The 13,728-nt window shown below is 41.1% G+C and overlaps 1 non-coding gene across 1 annotated transcript; it reads left to right on the forward strand.

Moving 5' to 3' along the window:
* Window positions 1-1,107: 1,107 nt before the first annotated feature.
* LOC115896273 lies at window positions 1,108-1,211 on the forward strand. The gene has a single exon (XR_004056175.1). It is a non-coding gene; the product is annotated as a small nucleolar RNA U13 (small nucleolar RNA).
* Window positions 1,212-13,728: the final 12,517 nt, after the last annotated feature.

Genomic DNA, 13,728 nt, shown 5'->3' on the forward strand with positions numbered 1-13,728 from the left:
AGCACCGTGCCCAGCGTAATTGCCTTATTTTCAAATGAGATCCTAAACTAATCATAGTCATTCAGACAGAACAATAGTTCTGGCAATGTCAAAATTATCCTCCTGCAGATTAGACATGGCTTCTGTGTGAGTGAAACATACTGACCAGTTTTGCTTCTTGTCTCTAGAAAAACAAAATTAAGAGCCTTTCAGACATTAGATTTGAAGTAAATGGGCCACCCATGAGTTAAAACCAATGGAAGAAATCAGATAATCTGGAAGGAAATCTGGGGGCTGATTCTTGTGGGACAAATGCAGTACCTGGTTCCTGAAGCAACAATGCCAGAAGGGACATGTGGGGAACATGTCAGACTGACGGCATCCTGCTCCATGTGGATGGGCACAAAATCGGCAGCAACTTCTAAAATGCGTGGCAATGCCGCCTGCCCATCAAGGTTAGAATGTCAGTTCACGGAAGCAACAGAAAAGACAAGATTGATAATGAAAATTGCTTTAACACTTTTCTTTTCTTTTTCTCTTTTTCTTTCTCTCTCTCTCTCTCTTTCTTTCTTTCTTTTTTTTTTTTTTTTTTTTTTTTTGAGACGGAGTCTCACTCTGTCGCCCAGGCTGGAGGGCAGCAGCACAATCTCAGCTCAATGCAACCTCTGCCTCCCAGGTTCAAGCTAATTCTCCTGCCTCAGCCTCCTGAGTAGCTGGGACTACAGGCACATCCGACCATGCCCAGCTAATTTTTGTATTTTTAGTAGAGACAGAATTTCACCACGTTGGCCAGGCTGGTCTCAAACTCCTAACCTCAGGTGATTCTCCTGCCTCCGCCTCCCAAAGTGCTGAGATTATAGGTGTGAGCCATTGCACCCAGCTTTGGCATTTCTATCTACAAAGTTTTCTTGTTAAATGGAAGAGGACTATTGCAGTCATCTATTGCCATGCTAACAGATATCCCAAAACTTAATGGCTTAAATCATACCATTTTATTTATTTACTTACAATTCATGTTAAAATCCATTAGTTCATCATGAGATCCCTTCACCAAGAAAAAAACACAACTGTATTGATCACCTTTGGAGGATCCTAGGGAAACAACTGGCTAACTTAAAATCTGTTTAGATCCTTTTGTAGTTCATAGGTGTGATAATTGGGTGTTCACGTGCACATGTGAGATGTGCCACACTCCAGCCTTGTTACAACATCAGCATATTACCCATCTGACATGAAAACAACAAAATAAAACAAAATAAAATTGGGTTAATGGAGAGACAGAATTAAGAATTTATTTTGTCCTTACATGTGATCTACGTGTCAGCACTGATGAAGAAACATTTGTCTACAAAAGTATTTCAGATAATAAAGAAGCAATTTTTTAAATCACCATTTGTAACCCCTAATTAACTACTGACCCTAGGCAACAATTATCAATGTCTGATAATGTCATAAGAAGAGACTTTTGAACATTATCATGTGCCTCCTGATAGATGTGTGCAACATCACCCATGAAGTTGTGTTGCCAACAACAACAAAGTGTTGAATCTGATCAAGCCTTTAGTTCTAACTACCATTTCACAGGAAATAACAAGGAACACTGTAACGTATTTTCTTAAAAAAAAAAAAAACAGGCCGGGCGCGGTGGCTCAAGCCTGTAATCCCAGCACTTTGGGAGGCCGAGACGGGCGGATCACGAGGTCAGGAGATCGAGACCATCCTGGCTAACATGGTGAAACCCCGTCTCTACTAAAAAAATACAAAAAACTAGCCGGGCGAGGTGGCGGGCGCCTGTAGTCCCAGCTACTTGGGAGGCTGAGGCAGGAGAATGGCGTAAACCCGGGAGACGGAGCTTGCAGTGAGCTGAGATCCGGCCACTGCACTCCAGCCCGGGCGACAGAGCGAGACTCCGTCTCAAAAAAAAAAAAAAAAAAAAAAAAAAAAAAAAAAAAAAAAAAAACAGTATAAGGATGGGATCAGCAAAATCTAGACTATGGGAAACTCAGTAGGTCAAAAAACCAAGTTTCTTCAATAAAAAACCTTAAAAATAAAGCAGAGAGAGTGATGGGGTGGATGGTAAATGGGTGCAGATGTGGGGAGAAAGTTAAAATACTTAGCAATCAATTGCAATGTATGGGCCTTATTGGATCCAGACAAAAACTGTAGAAGAAGAAGAAAGCCAGGCACAGTGGATCACACCTGTAATCCTAGAACTTTAAAAGGCCAAGTGGATCACTTGAACTCAGGAGTTCAAGACCAGCCTGGGCAACATGGTAAAACCCTGTCTATACAAAAAGTACAAAAATTAGCCTCGCATGGTGGTACATACCTGTAGTCCCAGCTACTCAGGAGGCTGAGATGGGAGAATCTCTTCAGCCCAGGAGGTGGAGCCTGTATTGAGCCATGATCATGCCACTGCACTCTAGCCTAGGTAACAGAGCAAGACCCTGTCTCAAGAAAGAAAAAAAAAAAGAAAAAAAAAAGAAAAATATAATAAGAAGTTAGTTGGGGAAGTGTGAACAATGACCAGATATTTGATGATATTAAGGAATTATTGTTAATTTTTTAGATGTGATGGTAACATTATAATTTTGCTTTAAAAAAAGAGTTTTTGTTTGGGTGCAGCGACTCGCATCTATAATTCCAGCACTTTGGGAGGCTGAGGCAGGAGGACCGTTTGAGCCCAGGAGTTCAAGGTTATAGTGAGTTTTGATCCTACCACTGTACTCCAGCCTGGGTGACACAGGAAGGCCCTGTCTCAAAAAATAGTTCTTATCTTTTAGACATAATACTAAAATATATACAGGGAAATGATGTAATATCTAGAATTTTTTCTAAATAATCAGGGGTGAGATTGTAGGTGTGTATATAGGTGAAACAAAAGTGGCTATTTATTGTTAGCTGACATTGGGAAATTGATACTATTAGCTCTATTTGAATGTGTTTGGAAAGTTCCACAGTTTTTTGTTTTTTTTTTTAATCAACAGAAATGACTGAAAGAAATGAAATATCATAGCTTCCAAACCAGAATGGGGAGAAAAGGAAAGAGAGGGCAGGGAGAAAAAACAAGAAAACTTTATTAGTCCTATAGAAGGCAAGAAAGAAGAAAAAAAAGTTACCCAAATAGTCATCTGCTAGCAAATGAGACCCCTTTTCCCAAATCTTACACAGTCGTGTTTCGACTGCCCATATCTGGTCTCTGTAGTGAAAGTGCGTTGAACTAGGACACGAGGTTCTAATCCTGGCCCTCTCTGGGCTAAGTTGTGCCTTGCATGGCTCCTCAGGCTATATTAAGAGCCTGGACATCCTTTGACCATTGGCAGCTTTGTGACAGCTGGCTGGGGATAGAGATTCAGTTTGCTGCCACAGAAGAAAGCAAAGCCAACTAGGTCACATGAGGAAGTAATCTGAGCCCTTAGCTCCAACCTGAGAGCTAAGTTTCATCTTGCCTGCTGCTGTGAGGCTGTCAGGGATAACCTGATGCTGCATGACAGAAAGAAAAAGCCAACCTCTAAGACCCCCTTGCCAAGAACGTTGTCTTTTACAAACTCTTGAAGTATGGTTTGGGAAGTTTCTAGTAAGAGTGACTGGCAGCTGACTTGAATGAAAGTAAATGTCAGAGAAGGGGGAAATGGGATTGGAGCAGTGAATACCACAAAGATGGCTGCATCTTAGTGACTGTATTTTTAGAGGGGATGGGAATCTTGAAGAGGAAGAAAATCTTTCTTCCCTCTCTCAAACATTGTTATGAATAAATGTTACTTCATTTTTTCTTCCTTCCAGGTGCAACCCTTTCAGCTGCTTTCTAGTTATTTCCCCATATGTTCTCTATTTTTTTTCTTTTTTACCCTTTGATTTCTTTTTTCAAAGCAGAACTCTGCTTATCGCCATCTACTAGGCACTGCATTTCTCCCCGTATCTCTCTCTGGATGTGCAGCTTTCTTATTTCGTTCCTATCTCCATTCCTGTTCCCCTTGCCTCTTTGTCAAATCTTGTACTGCCTTTTTTTTTTTTTTCTGTTAATCGCTCCTCTGCCTCTGCTTTTCCTCTGAATTTCTATACCTTACTCACTCTGAAACTCTGTGCCTTGTTCTCTTCTTGCCCTTGTCCCCTCTAGTGCATATAACGTCCGTGAAAGGATTATGCAGCCGGAAGCTCTCAAAGTAAGGTCAGAGTGTTCTGATGTGGAAAAGCTTCTACAGTGACTGCACTTTATTGGTGGAGGTTGTTGTCCCTTTTTATCCTCCTAGAGCATTTACTAGGTATAATGTCGGGATCTTTCTTTGTTTTGCTCATAAAAATCTCTCAGGACTCTGAAAGTCAGGTTGCTTTTTCCTTCCTAACTTGTGTCTCAATTTTATTATCACCTTAAGTGGCATCTGGTTGACAATGAGAAGAAAGAATTCAGAGAAAGAAATAGAATGGGGGAAAAAATGACCTGTGTCACCTACCAAAAGCCAGCTTGGGCTTAGCTTAGCTACTGTTTTTCTTGGGAAATTGTGGTACACCAACACAGTAATACATTTTTATTTTTATTTTTATTTTTTGAGACGGAGTCTCGCTCTGCTGCCCAGGCTGGAGTGCAGTGGCGGGATCTCGGCTCACTGCAAGCCCCGCCTCCCGAGTTCATGTCATTCTCCTGCCTCAGCCTCCCCAGTAGCTGGGACTACAGGCGCCCGCCACCGCGCCCAGCTAATTTTTTGTATTTTTAGTAGAGATGGGGTTTCACTGTGGTCTCGATCTCCTGACCTTGTGATTTGCCCGCCTTGGCCTCCCAAAGTGCTGGGATTACAGGCGTGAGCCACCGCGCCTGGCCAGTAATACATTTTTATAACGATGGAGATCTAGAACTGTTCTAAAAAGGAAACAACAACAAAAAACTATGAAAGAAAAATTTTTAAAAATGAGTATACCAGGTGGTAGACCCACAGATTATTTATTTGGATAGCAATACGTAAACTTACTATATCAGCACCATCCTACATATTTTCTACATATTCACCCATAGTTTTCTCAACAGATTATGGGCCAGGTACTATTATAAGCCCAATTCTGCAGGTGAGAAAAATGAGGCACAGAGAGGTTAACTTTTTTGTCCATGGTATTACACAGTTAGTAAGCAGTAGCCTCAGATCTGATCCCAAGCCATCTCACTACAGAGTTCATGGAATTAACTGCTGTAACATTTTGAATTTTTATAGCAATTTTTACTTGCTTTCATTAATAAAGCTCTAAACGAAGTTTAGCCCTCCAGTGTTTCAGTAAGAAGATGAGTTTCAGGATTTGGACCACATAAAAATTTTGCATAAACCTCATCACATTCCAAAGACTTCTACCTGATATCCTTAGGTAACAGGCAGTGGGAGGCCAGAGGGAAGCCAGAGAAAAAGGTGTCCAACAATAAGACAGTCTTCAGGCCAGGCGCAGTGGCTCACGCCTGTAATCCCAGCACTTTGGGAGTCGGAGGTGGGCGGATCACAAGATCAGGAGTTCGACACCAGCCTGACCAACATGGTGAAACCCCGTCTCTACCAATAATACGAAAATTAGCCAGGTGTGGTGGCGCATGCCTGTAATTCCAGCTATTCAGGAGGCTGAGGCAGAAGAATTGTTTGAACCCAGGAGGTGGAGGTTGCAGTGAGCCGAGATCGCACCGCTGCACTCCAACCTGGGTGACAGAGCGAGACTCCGTCTGAAAGAAAATAAAAAGAAGGAGAAGAAAGCTTTCAGTTCCTTTGTTTATTTGTTTGTTTTTGAGATGGAGTCTCAAAATGATCACCCAGCCTGGAGTGCAGTGGCACGATCTTGGCTCACTGCAACCTCCACCTCCTGGGTTCAAGTGATTCTCATGCCTCAGCCTCCCAAGTAGCTGAGGTTACAGGCACCTGTCACCACACCGGGCTAATTTTTTTTTTTTTTTTGTATTTTTTAAGTAAAGACAGGGTTTCGCCATGTTGGCTGGACTGGTCTTGAACTCCCGACCTCAAATGATCTGCCTGCCTCAGCCTCCGAAAGTGCTGGGATTACAGGTGTGAACCACCGTGCCTAGCCAAAATCCTTCAGTTCTTAAAGTACTTTTTTTTTTTTTTAAGGCAGAGTCTCACTCTGTCGCCCAGGCTGGGGTGCAGTGGTACAATCTTGGCTCACTGCAACCTCTGCCTCCCAGGTTCAAGCGATTCTCCTGCCTCAGCCTCCCGAGTAGCTGGGATTACAGGCACGCACCATCATGCCTGACTAATTTTTGCATTTTTTGTAAAGACAGGATTTCACCATGTTAGCCAAGCTGGTCTCAAACTCCTGACTTCAAGTGATCCTCCCCCATCGGCCTCCCAAAGTGCTGGGATTACAGGTATGAGCCACTGTGCCTGGCCCAGTTCTTAAAGTACTTTAAGTAGTTAGTTGTCCCTAATTATTCACCACTAGACATAATGCTAATATATCCTTATAGCTTAATCTTTGTTTATATCCATGATTCTAAAAAAGTTATAATGAAGACAATTTAAAAATAAGTCATATAATTTTCACCAGTATCAGTAAGGAACATTATAAGATTATTGTTAAATGATAGTTTTCAGAGAAAATTATTTTATGTGAAAAATTCTAAGTAGAACCATTGCATAGAATACAATTCAAAAATTTTAAAAAGAACAAGAAGAGACTCTATTAAGGTTAAATTTTAATGTAATCTGAAATCAGATTGTATTTGCTGGAAGTAATATGTGATTTTAAAAATCAACATGCATGGCCAGGCGTGGTAGCTCCCACCTGTAATCCCAGCACTTTGGGAGGCCGAGGTGGGCAAATCACAAGGTCAGGAGTTCGAGACTAGCCTGGTCAACATGGTGAAACCCCATCTCTCCTAAAAATACAAAAAATTAGCTGGGCGTGGTGGCATGCGGCTGTAATCCCAGCCACTCAGGAGGCTAAGCAGGAGAATCACTTGAACCCTGGAGACGGAGGTTGCAGTGAGCTGAGATTGCACCACTGCACTCCAACCCAGGCGACAGTGCAAGACTCCATCTCAAAAAAAAGCAAAGAAACAAACAAACAAAAAAACAAATCAACATGCACAACTTATTTTAGAGGAATTTTAATATAGAATGATATAAAAAAAGAAAGATGTAGCTGTGACATGAATGTGCTATTCATATATTGCAGGCGAATTGTCAAGATGATATGGTACATTTACATATGCTGGTGGTAGCAAGTATAAAACCCAGGTATATAAGTCAAGGTAGGAAATACCTATCATTTGAGAAGGAATTATCTACAAAATGTAAGATTTTGACCAGGAGCCAGGAAAAAGGTTGTTGAGCCTCACTGTTAGCTCTTGCTCCTATGAGACTACAGAAAAGCTGTCTCTCTTCTGTTGTTTACAGTGAATTGTCTATAATCTTTTAATAGTTGGCAATGAATTTGCTGGAATAGCTGAGTGATTATCAATCCTTATACTCCACAGATCAATACTCCGTCATTAAACTTTGGACATAGCTTTCAGTTGGCTGGGAAGAGGAAGAAGCCGACCAAGTTGCTTTTCCAAGATGCGTCATAGCAGGCAGCGTGGGAGACTAAGCTGAGATTTACCGTATGCCTTAATATCCTTTGGACTCCAAAGTTTTGAAGATTACTGCAGGACATTGAAGGTGACTGAGACCCACACCTTCAGTAACTAGTTTCTGGTCTGCCCTATTTATATCAATGTATCATATCAATGATATGTAGCCTGGAGGTTTTGATAACTGAGTTGGAAATTCTGCCATAGTCTCATCCTTTTATTCCCCTTACTAATACAGGGTTGAATTAGTGGCATTGTGGTACCAAATTCTTTAGATGCATTTGTGCAAGTGTGTACACATGCATACTCATTACTTCTTTCTTTTCTTTTCTTTTCTTTTCTTTTGTGTGTGTGTGTGTGTGTGTGTGTGTGTGTGACAAAGTCTTGCTCTGTCGCCCAGGCTGGAGTGCAGTGTTGTGATCTCAGCTCACTGTAACCTCTGCCTCCCGGGTTCAAGAGATTCTCCTGCCTCAGTCTCCCGAGTAGCTGGGACTACAGGTGCCCACCACCACAACCGGCAAATTTTTTGTATTTTTAGTAGAGATGGGGTTTCACCATTTTGACCAGGCTGGTCTGGAACTCCTGACTTCAACCACCACGTCCAGCCCATACCCATTATTTCTATTTCATATCATACACATTCTGAAAATATATTTTTCTTTTATGTACCCATCAACTTTTAAAGTTTATTAATCTTTAAATAGATAATTTACATGATTCAAATTTTTAAAAATATAAATGTATACACTAAGAAGTCGTTTTCTCCTCTCTGTTCCCATTCTAACCTATCGGTTCTTATTTCTGCAAATAACCAATGTTGTTAGATTTTCTATATCCTTCCAGACATATTTAAGGTATGTATATATAAGAAAAAATATATAGCTACATTATTGGTTTGGTTTATTTTTCCTTTTACTCAAGTGGCAGTCTATTTTACATACTTTTGAGTTTACTTTCATCAGATAAAATTAAATTTTAATGTGTTCAGATGCTTTATCTATCCTGGTTATTTCTCTTGTCCCACTGTCCCATTTCTCACTCCCAATATGCATTTACTCTGCACTTTTGTATGCTAGAAACACATTAGTCCATTTCCTGATTAGTTTAGTCTAGGTTTTTTTGTCTTTTTTTTGATGAGGTCTCACTCTGTCACCCAGGCTGGAGTGCAGTGGTGCGATTTCGGTTCACTGCAACCTCTGTCTCCCAGGTTCAAGCGATTTTTGTGCCTCAGCTTCCTGAGTAACTGGTATTACAGGCGTGTACCAACACACCCAGGTAATTTTTGTATTTTTAGTAGAGATGGGGTTTCACCACGTTGGCTAGCCTGGTCTCAAACTCCTGGCCTCAAGTGATCCGCCCGCCTCGGCTTCCCAAAGTGCTGAGATTACAGGTGTGAGTCACTGCGCCTGGCCATATGAAACTGATTTTTTATTTATTTGTCACCTGCTTTGTGTTCTGAAACCAGTTTTATCTACTTTGGTGACTATTCAATTAAATTTCAGCTTGTTAATATACATGGATTGGCCAGATACTGGTAGAAGAGATACAGGACCATGCCTTTATTGAGTCAGTATGTTATAAAAAGAGATGTAAAACAATTATAAATATCTGAATTCTTTAGAATTCTATCTATGAACTTTATACAATCCAAATCAAAATACTAGTTAGATTTTTTTTTAGGGCATTAAAAATACAGTTAGGCCAGGCATGGTGGCACATGCCTGTAATCTCAGCACTTTGGGAGGCAGAAGTGGGAGGACTGCTTGAGCCCAGAGTTCAAGACCAGCCTGGGCAACATACTGAAACCTCATCTCTAATAATAAACAACAACAAAAGAGCATAAATAATAAATAAAAATTTAATTGTATAAAAAATGAAATATATAATACGTCATTATTTGTGTAAGTTAATAATACCTGAGCACAAAATCATATATATTTTGTACCTACAACCAAAATAATACATATTAGATTGTGGGGCTTATGGAGAGGTAAAAAGAATCAAAATAGAGTATTGGGGTAAAGGAAAATAAGTAAGTAGAATAAAAGCGGATACTTGCACAATCCAGTGATGGTCATGGACCATGAACTGAGAAATATAATTAAGTCATCTTTCTATGCCCAGGCAAGGGGCAGGATTGGGAGGTGGATAGCAGAGACTTTATGTCTTCGGGTGAGCCCAAATTGATGGGACCCTTCCACATAAGATTTGAGACACTAGACCCAGATACCTTAAAAAAATATATCTCTCTTACAGCCTGAATCTCAATACTGGAGACTGACTGATTACAGATTCTTTCTTAGAATAAAAAGGGGTCATGAAGAGATCAAAGAACAAACAAAAACAGACAAAAAAATCTGCCCTCATTGATGGGAGGGTGTCAGAGGCACATAGGAGCCAGCTGTAGAACTTCCAATAACCAATGGGAAAACAATTTAAGCAACTAAATAACAAAGTAGTATTGGACTATAACTCAACATATTAGAGGCCAGGCATGGTGGCTCACACCTGTAATCCCAGCACTTTGGGAGGCTGAGGTGGGTGGATCACAAGGTCAAGAGTTTGAGACCAGCCTGGCCAAGATGATGAAACCCCGTCTCTACTAAAATTTTTAAAAAATTAGCTGGACATGGTGGCATGCACCTGTAATCCCAGCTACTCAGGAGGCTGAGGCAGGAGAATCGCTTGAACCCTGGAGGCGGAGGTTGCAGTGAGCCAGAGGTTGCAGTGAGCCAAGATTGAGACATTGCACTCCAGCCTGGGTGACAATGCAAGACTCTGTCTCAAAAAAATTAAAAAAAACTCAACATATCAACATTCATGAGTCCATACTGATAAAAATAAGTGATTGATTGAATAAATTAATAAATTGAGGAGAACAGACAAATCTTTCTTGCTCTCCTGCAGAAGAATGACAAATAATTGTATGTAGATACTCCACCCATAATGAGGGGAGAATAACCCCGTACTCCTTGAGTGTGGGCTGTACAAGGAGTGGGGAGCTATGCTTCCCAAAGGGTAGAGTGTGCAAAACGGGATAAGGAGCAGCTGCCTGCTGGGGAAAACAGACACTCCCTCAGCCAGGTGATCGAGTGTCACATCAGCAATAATAAATCATGTTAATAGATGTGCCTTTGTGTGATGTGATGAAAATGGCACTGTATCTCAGTGATCCTCCCAGCACCACAGAACCCCAGGATAATCAGGTGAAAAACATCAGAGAAATTCCAACAGAGGGGCACCCTACAATATACCTGACCAGCACCCCTCAGAACTGGTAAGATCGTCAAAAACAAAGAAAATCTCAGAGGCCAGACACGGTGGCTCATGCCTGTAATCCCAACACTCTGAGAAGTTGAGGTGGGGAGGTGGGAGGATCCCTTGAGTCTAAGAGTTCGATTCTAGCCTGGGCAACATGGCAAAATCCCATCTCTACAAAAAAGATGAAAACTTGCCAGGCCATGGTGGCACGTGCCTGTGGTCCCAGCAGCTCAGGAGGCTGAGGTGGGTAGATCACTTGAACCCAGAAAGTTGTGGCTGCAGAGAGCCATGATTGTGCCACTGCACTGCAGCATGGGCAACATAGTGAGACCCTGTCTCAAAAAAAAGAGAAAACAGAAATTCTTTTTTTTTTGAGACAGAGTTTTGCTCTTGTTGCCCAGGCTGGAGTGCAATGGAGCAATCTTGGCTCACCACGACCTCTGCCTCCTGGGTTCAAGCAATTCTCCTGCCCCAGCCTCCCGAGTAGCTGGGATTACAGGCATGTGCCACCATGCCTGGTTAACTTTGTATTTTTTTTAGTAGAAAAGGGGTTTCTCCTTGTTGGTCAGGCTGGTCTCGAACTCCCAACCTCAGGTGATCTGCCCACCTCAGCCTCCCAAAGTGGGGATTACAGGTGTGAACCACCACGCCGGCTGATAAAAAACAGAAATTCTGAGACTATCATATGTAAGAGGTGCCTCAGGAGACATGAAAATATAATGTACTATCCTGAAACCAACAAAAGGCATTAGGTAGAAAGTAAGAATATCTAAATAAATATGGACTTTAGATATTAATCATGTTTCAATATTTGTCATTAATTGTAATATACAATAATAAGTGAAACTGAGGGAGGTGGTAGAAGTGATATGGGAACTTTCTCTACTGTCTTAAATTTTCTATAAATCTAAAACTGTTCTCAAAAAAAGGGTCATCACACAATAAAAGGGGGGGCTCATGAAGTCGCTGATCTATGAAACCTTGTAAAAATGTGACTCATCCCCCTCTATGTATAATAAAAATGTTTTCTTTTTTGTCTTCCAGCTGAGGAAGTATTTAGTTGGTTTGGTTGGTTTTTGCTAAACACAGAAGAGGTCTTTGCTCAGAGACACAGAAAGTGTTTCTCTTCTCTTCCTTTGGTGTTATGAGTGAGCTTGCCAAATTTGAAGACAGATGTCTTAGCACCCTTCAGTGTTAATATAACTATATATCTTGTTGGAACCTGCCCCGAGGCTCCCAAGGCAGGTAATAAATGGCCAATAGTGAACACTGGTGGCCAGAGGCTTCTAACCATTAGGACAGTGGACCCATTCTTTCCCAGTCCTCAAAGTTCAACCACATGCAACAAGAAAGATAGTTTTAACCAAGCCAAAGTAACGTTGGTTACAGCATCTCCTAAAAGAGCACCAGTGTTCAGACAGGATTACATGTTGGGGTTCTCATCTCCTGATTCTAGCATGGTACCTAACACTCGGTAGGCACTTAACACATGTTCATTAAGTAAATGGCAATGTGTTCCTAGAGTTCAGGGCAGAATTTTAATATTTCATATACGGGTCTAATAAAGCAAAGATCCATATAGCCTAGCTGGCAAAATAATTATCACCTCAAAAATTTATTAGGCATTTTCTAATTCACGAAATTTATCCATTATTAGTTCATCTACTGTAAGTTTCAAGACTCTGAATAGCAGAACAGTTCCTGTTGTTATGGGAGTGTTGGGTCATATGTCACTTGAAAGGGATCTTTCCCTAAGCATGTATTAATGTGCTAGCTTGGACTCAAAACTCACCTATCAGGAATATTTAATGTTTCTCTCATGAGGAACCTTGAAGCAGTCAAATGTTATAATTTTTCTGTGTATTTTTTTGTTAGTTACAGAACCTCGCCAATTCACTCATGCTGATCTGCAAGTCCTGTAATTATCACAAAAAAGTACTCTGGCAAATTAACCCCACTTCTCAATGCAGGCTTAATAGGAAAGAGAGCTATTTTGAAAGCTCAGTGGATTACAAGCACTACTTTACAACACACTAGACTGTGAGATACAACCTTAAATAGTTAAACAAGTCCATCGACATAAACTGGGTACATTTCCATCCTTGATTCTTCCCTATTGACTTCATTACTTAAGATGTACCTTACTGGAAGCCGGCAAAGGCCTCTGGGGAGTGAGCAGCCCTGGTGGAGGGGAGCAGAGGGAGCCCCTTTGTTTATGAGGGAGACAGGACATCGTTGGAAATGTGTATGATTTGAACAGCAAGCTTCACTGGAATATTATTGAGAGAGCAATACTTAGTTATATAGTTGTAATGAATCTGTGGAAAGGTAACCAGTAATTGCTTAGTATAATCTAAAACTCTGAAAGGCTAGTGATAAAATAACTACAAAGAAATCAAATCAAAACACAGTCTCAGACATTTTGATCACTGAAGTTGGAACAATAAGGATAGCCATGAAAGCTTATCTCTAAAATAAGTTCTTACGGAACTCCGTGAGCAGAGACCAAAAGCAGACTTTTAGAAGAACTAACTTCAAAAAAGATTCCCTATATAATAAGAGTCATTTTAAACTGAAATGATCAAGACCTCCTAGGGATTCTAGGTCATGCCTAAACCATCACGGTCAAGTTGGACACGTATAGAGACCTGGTACTCTCACTCTTCCACCTTCGGCCCCACTTATATCCCAGGCTAGGCATTGAAGTTCCCTGTCAGTCAGTTGAACAGGGGTACAGGACAGGTCCCTTTAAACACAGAACTCCCTCAATACTGCAGAACCCTGGAAGAGCTCTTGTTCAAGTGGGTAAGTGAAGCCTGAGTGTCTGGTGAGATCAAACCTGAAGAGAGAGTGAGATAAGGAGAGAGTTGAGTCATTAGTCATCTCTTTTAACTAACTCTGAAGTTGGCCGGCTTCACACTGGACCTGGTGAT

The sequence above is a fragment of the Rhinopithecus roxellana genome, chromosome 2 (assembly GCF_007565055.1).
Source record: "Rhinopithecus roxellana isolate Shanxi Qingling chromosome 2, ASM756505v1, whole genome shotgun sequence".
Taxonomy (NCBI): domain Eukaryota; kingdom Metazoa; phylum Chordata; class Mammalia; order Primates; family Cercopithecidae; genus Rhinopithecus; species Rhinopithecus roxellana.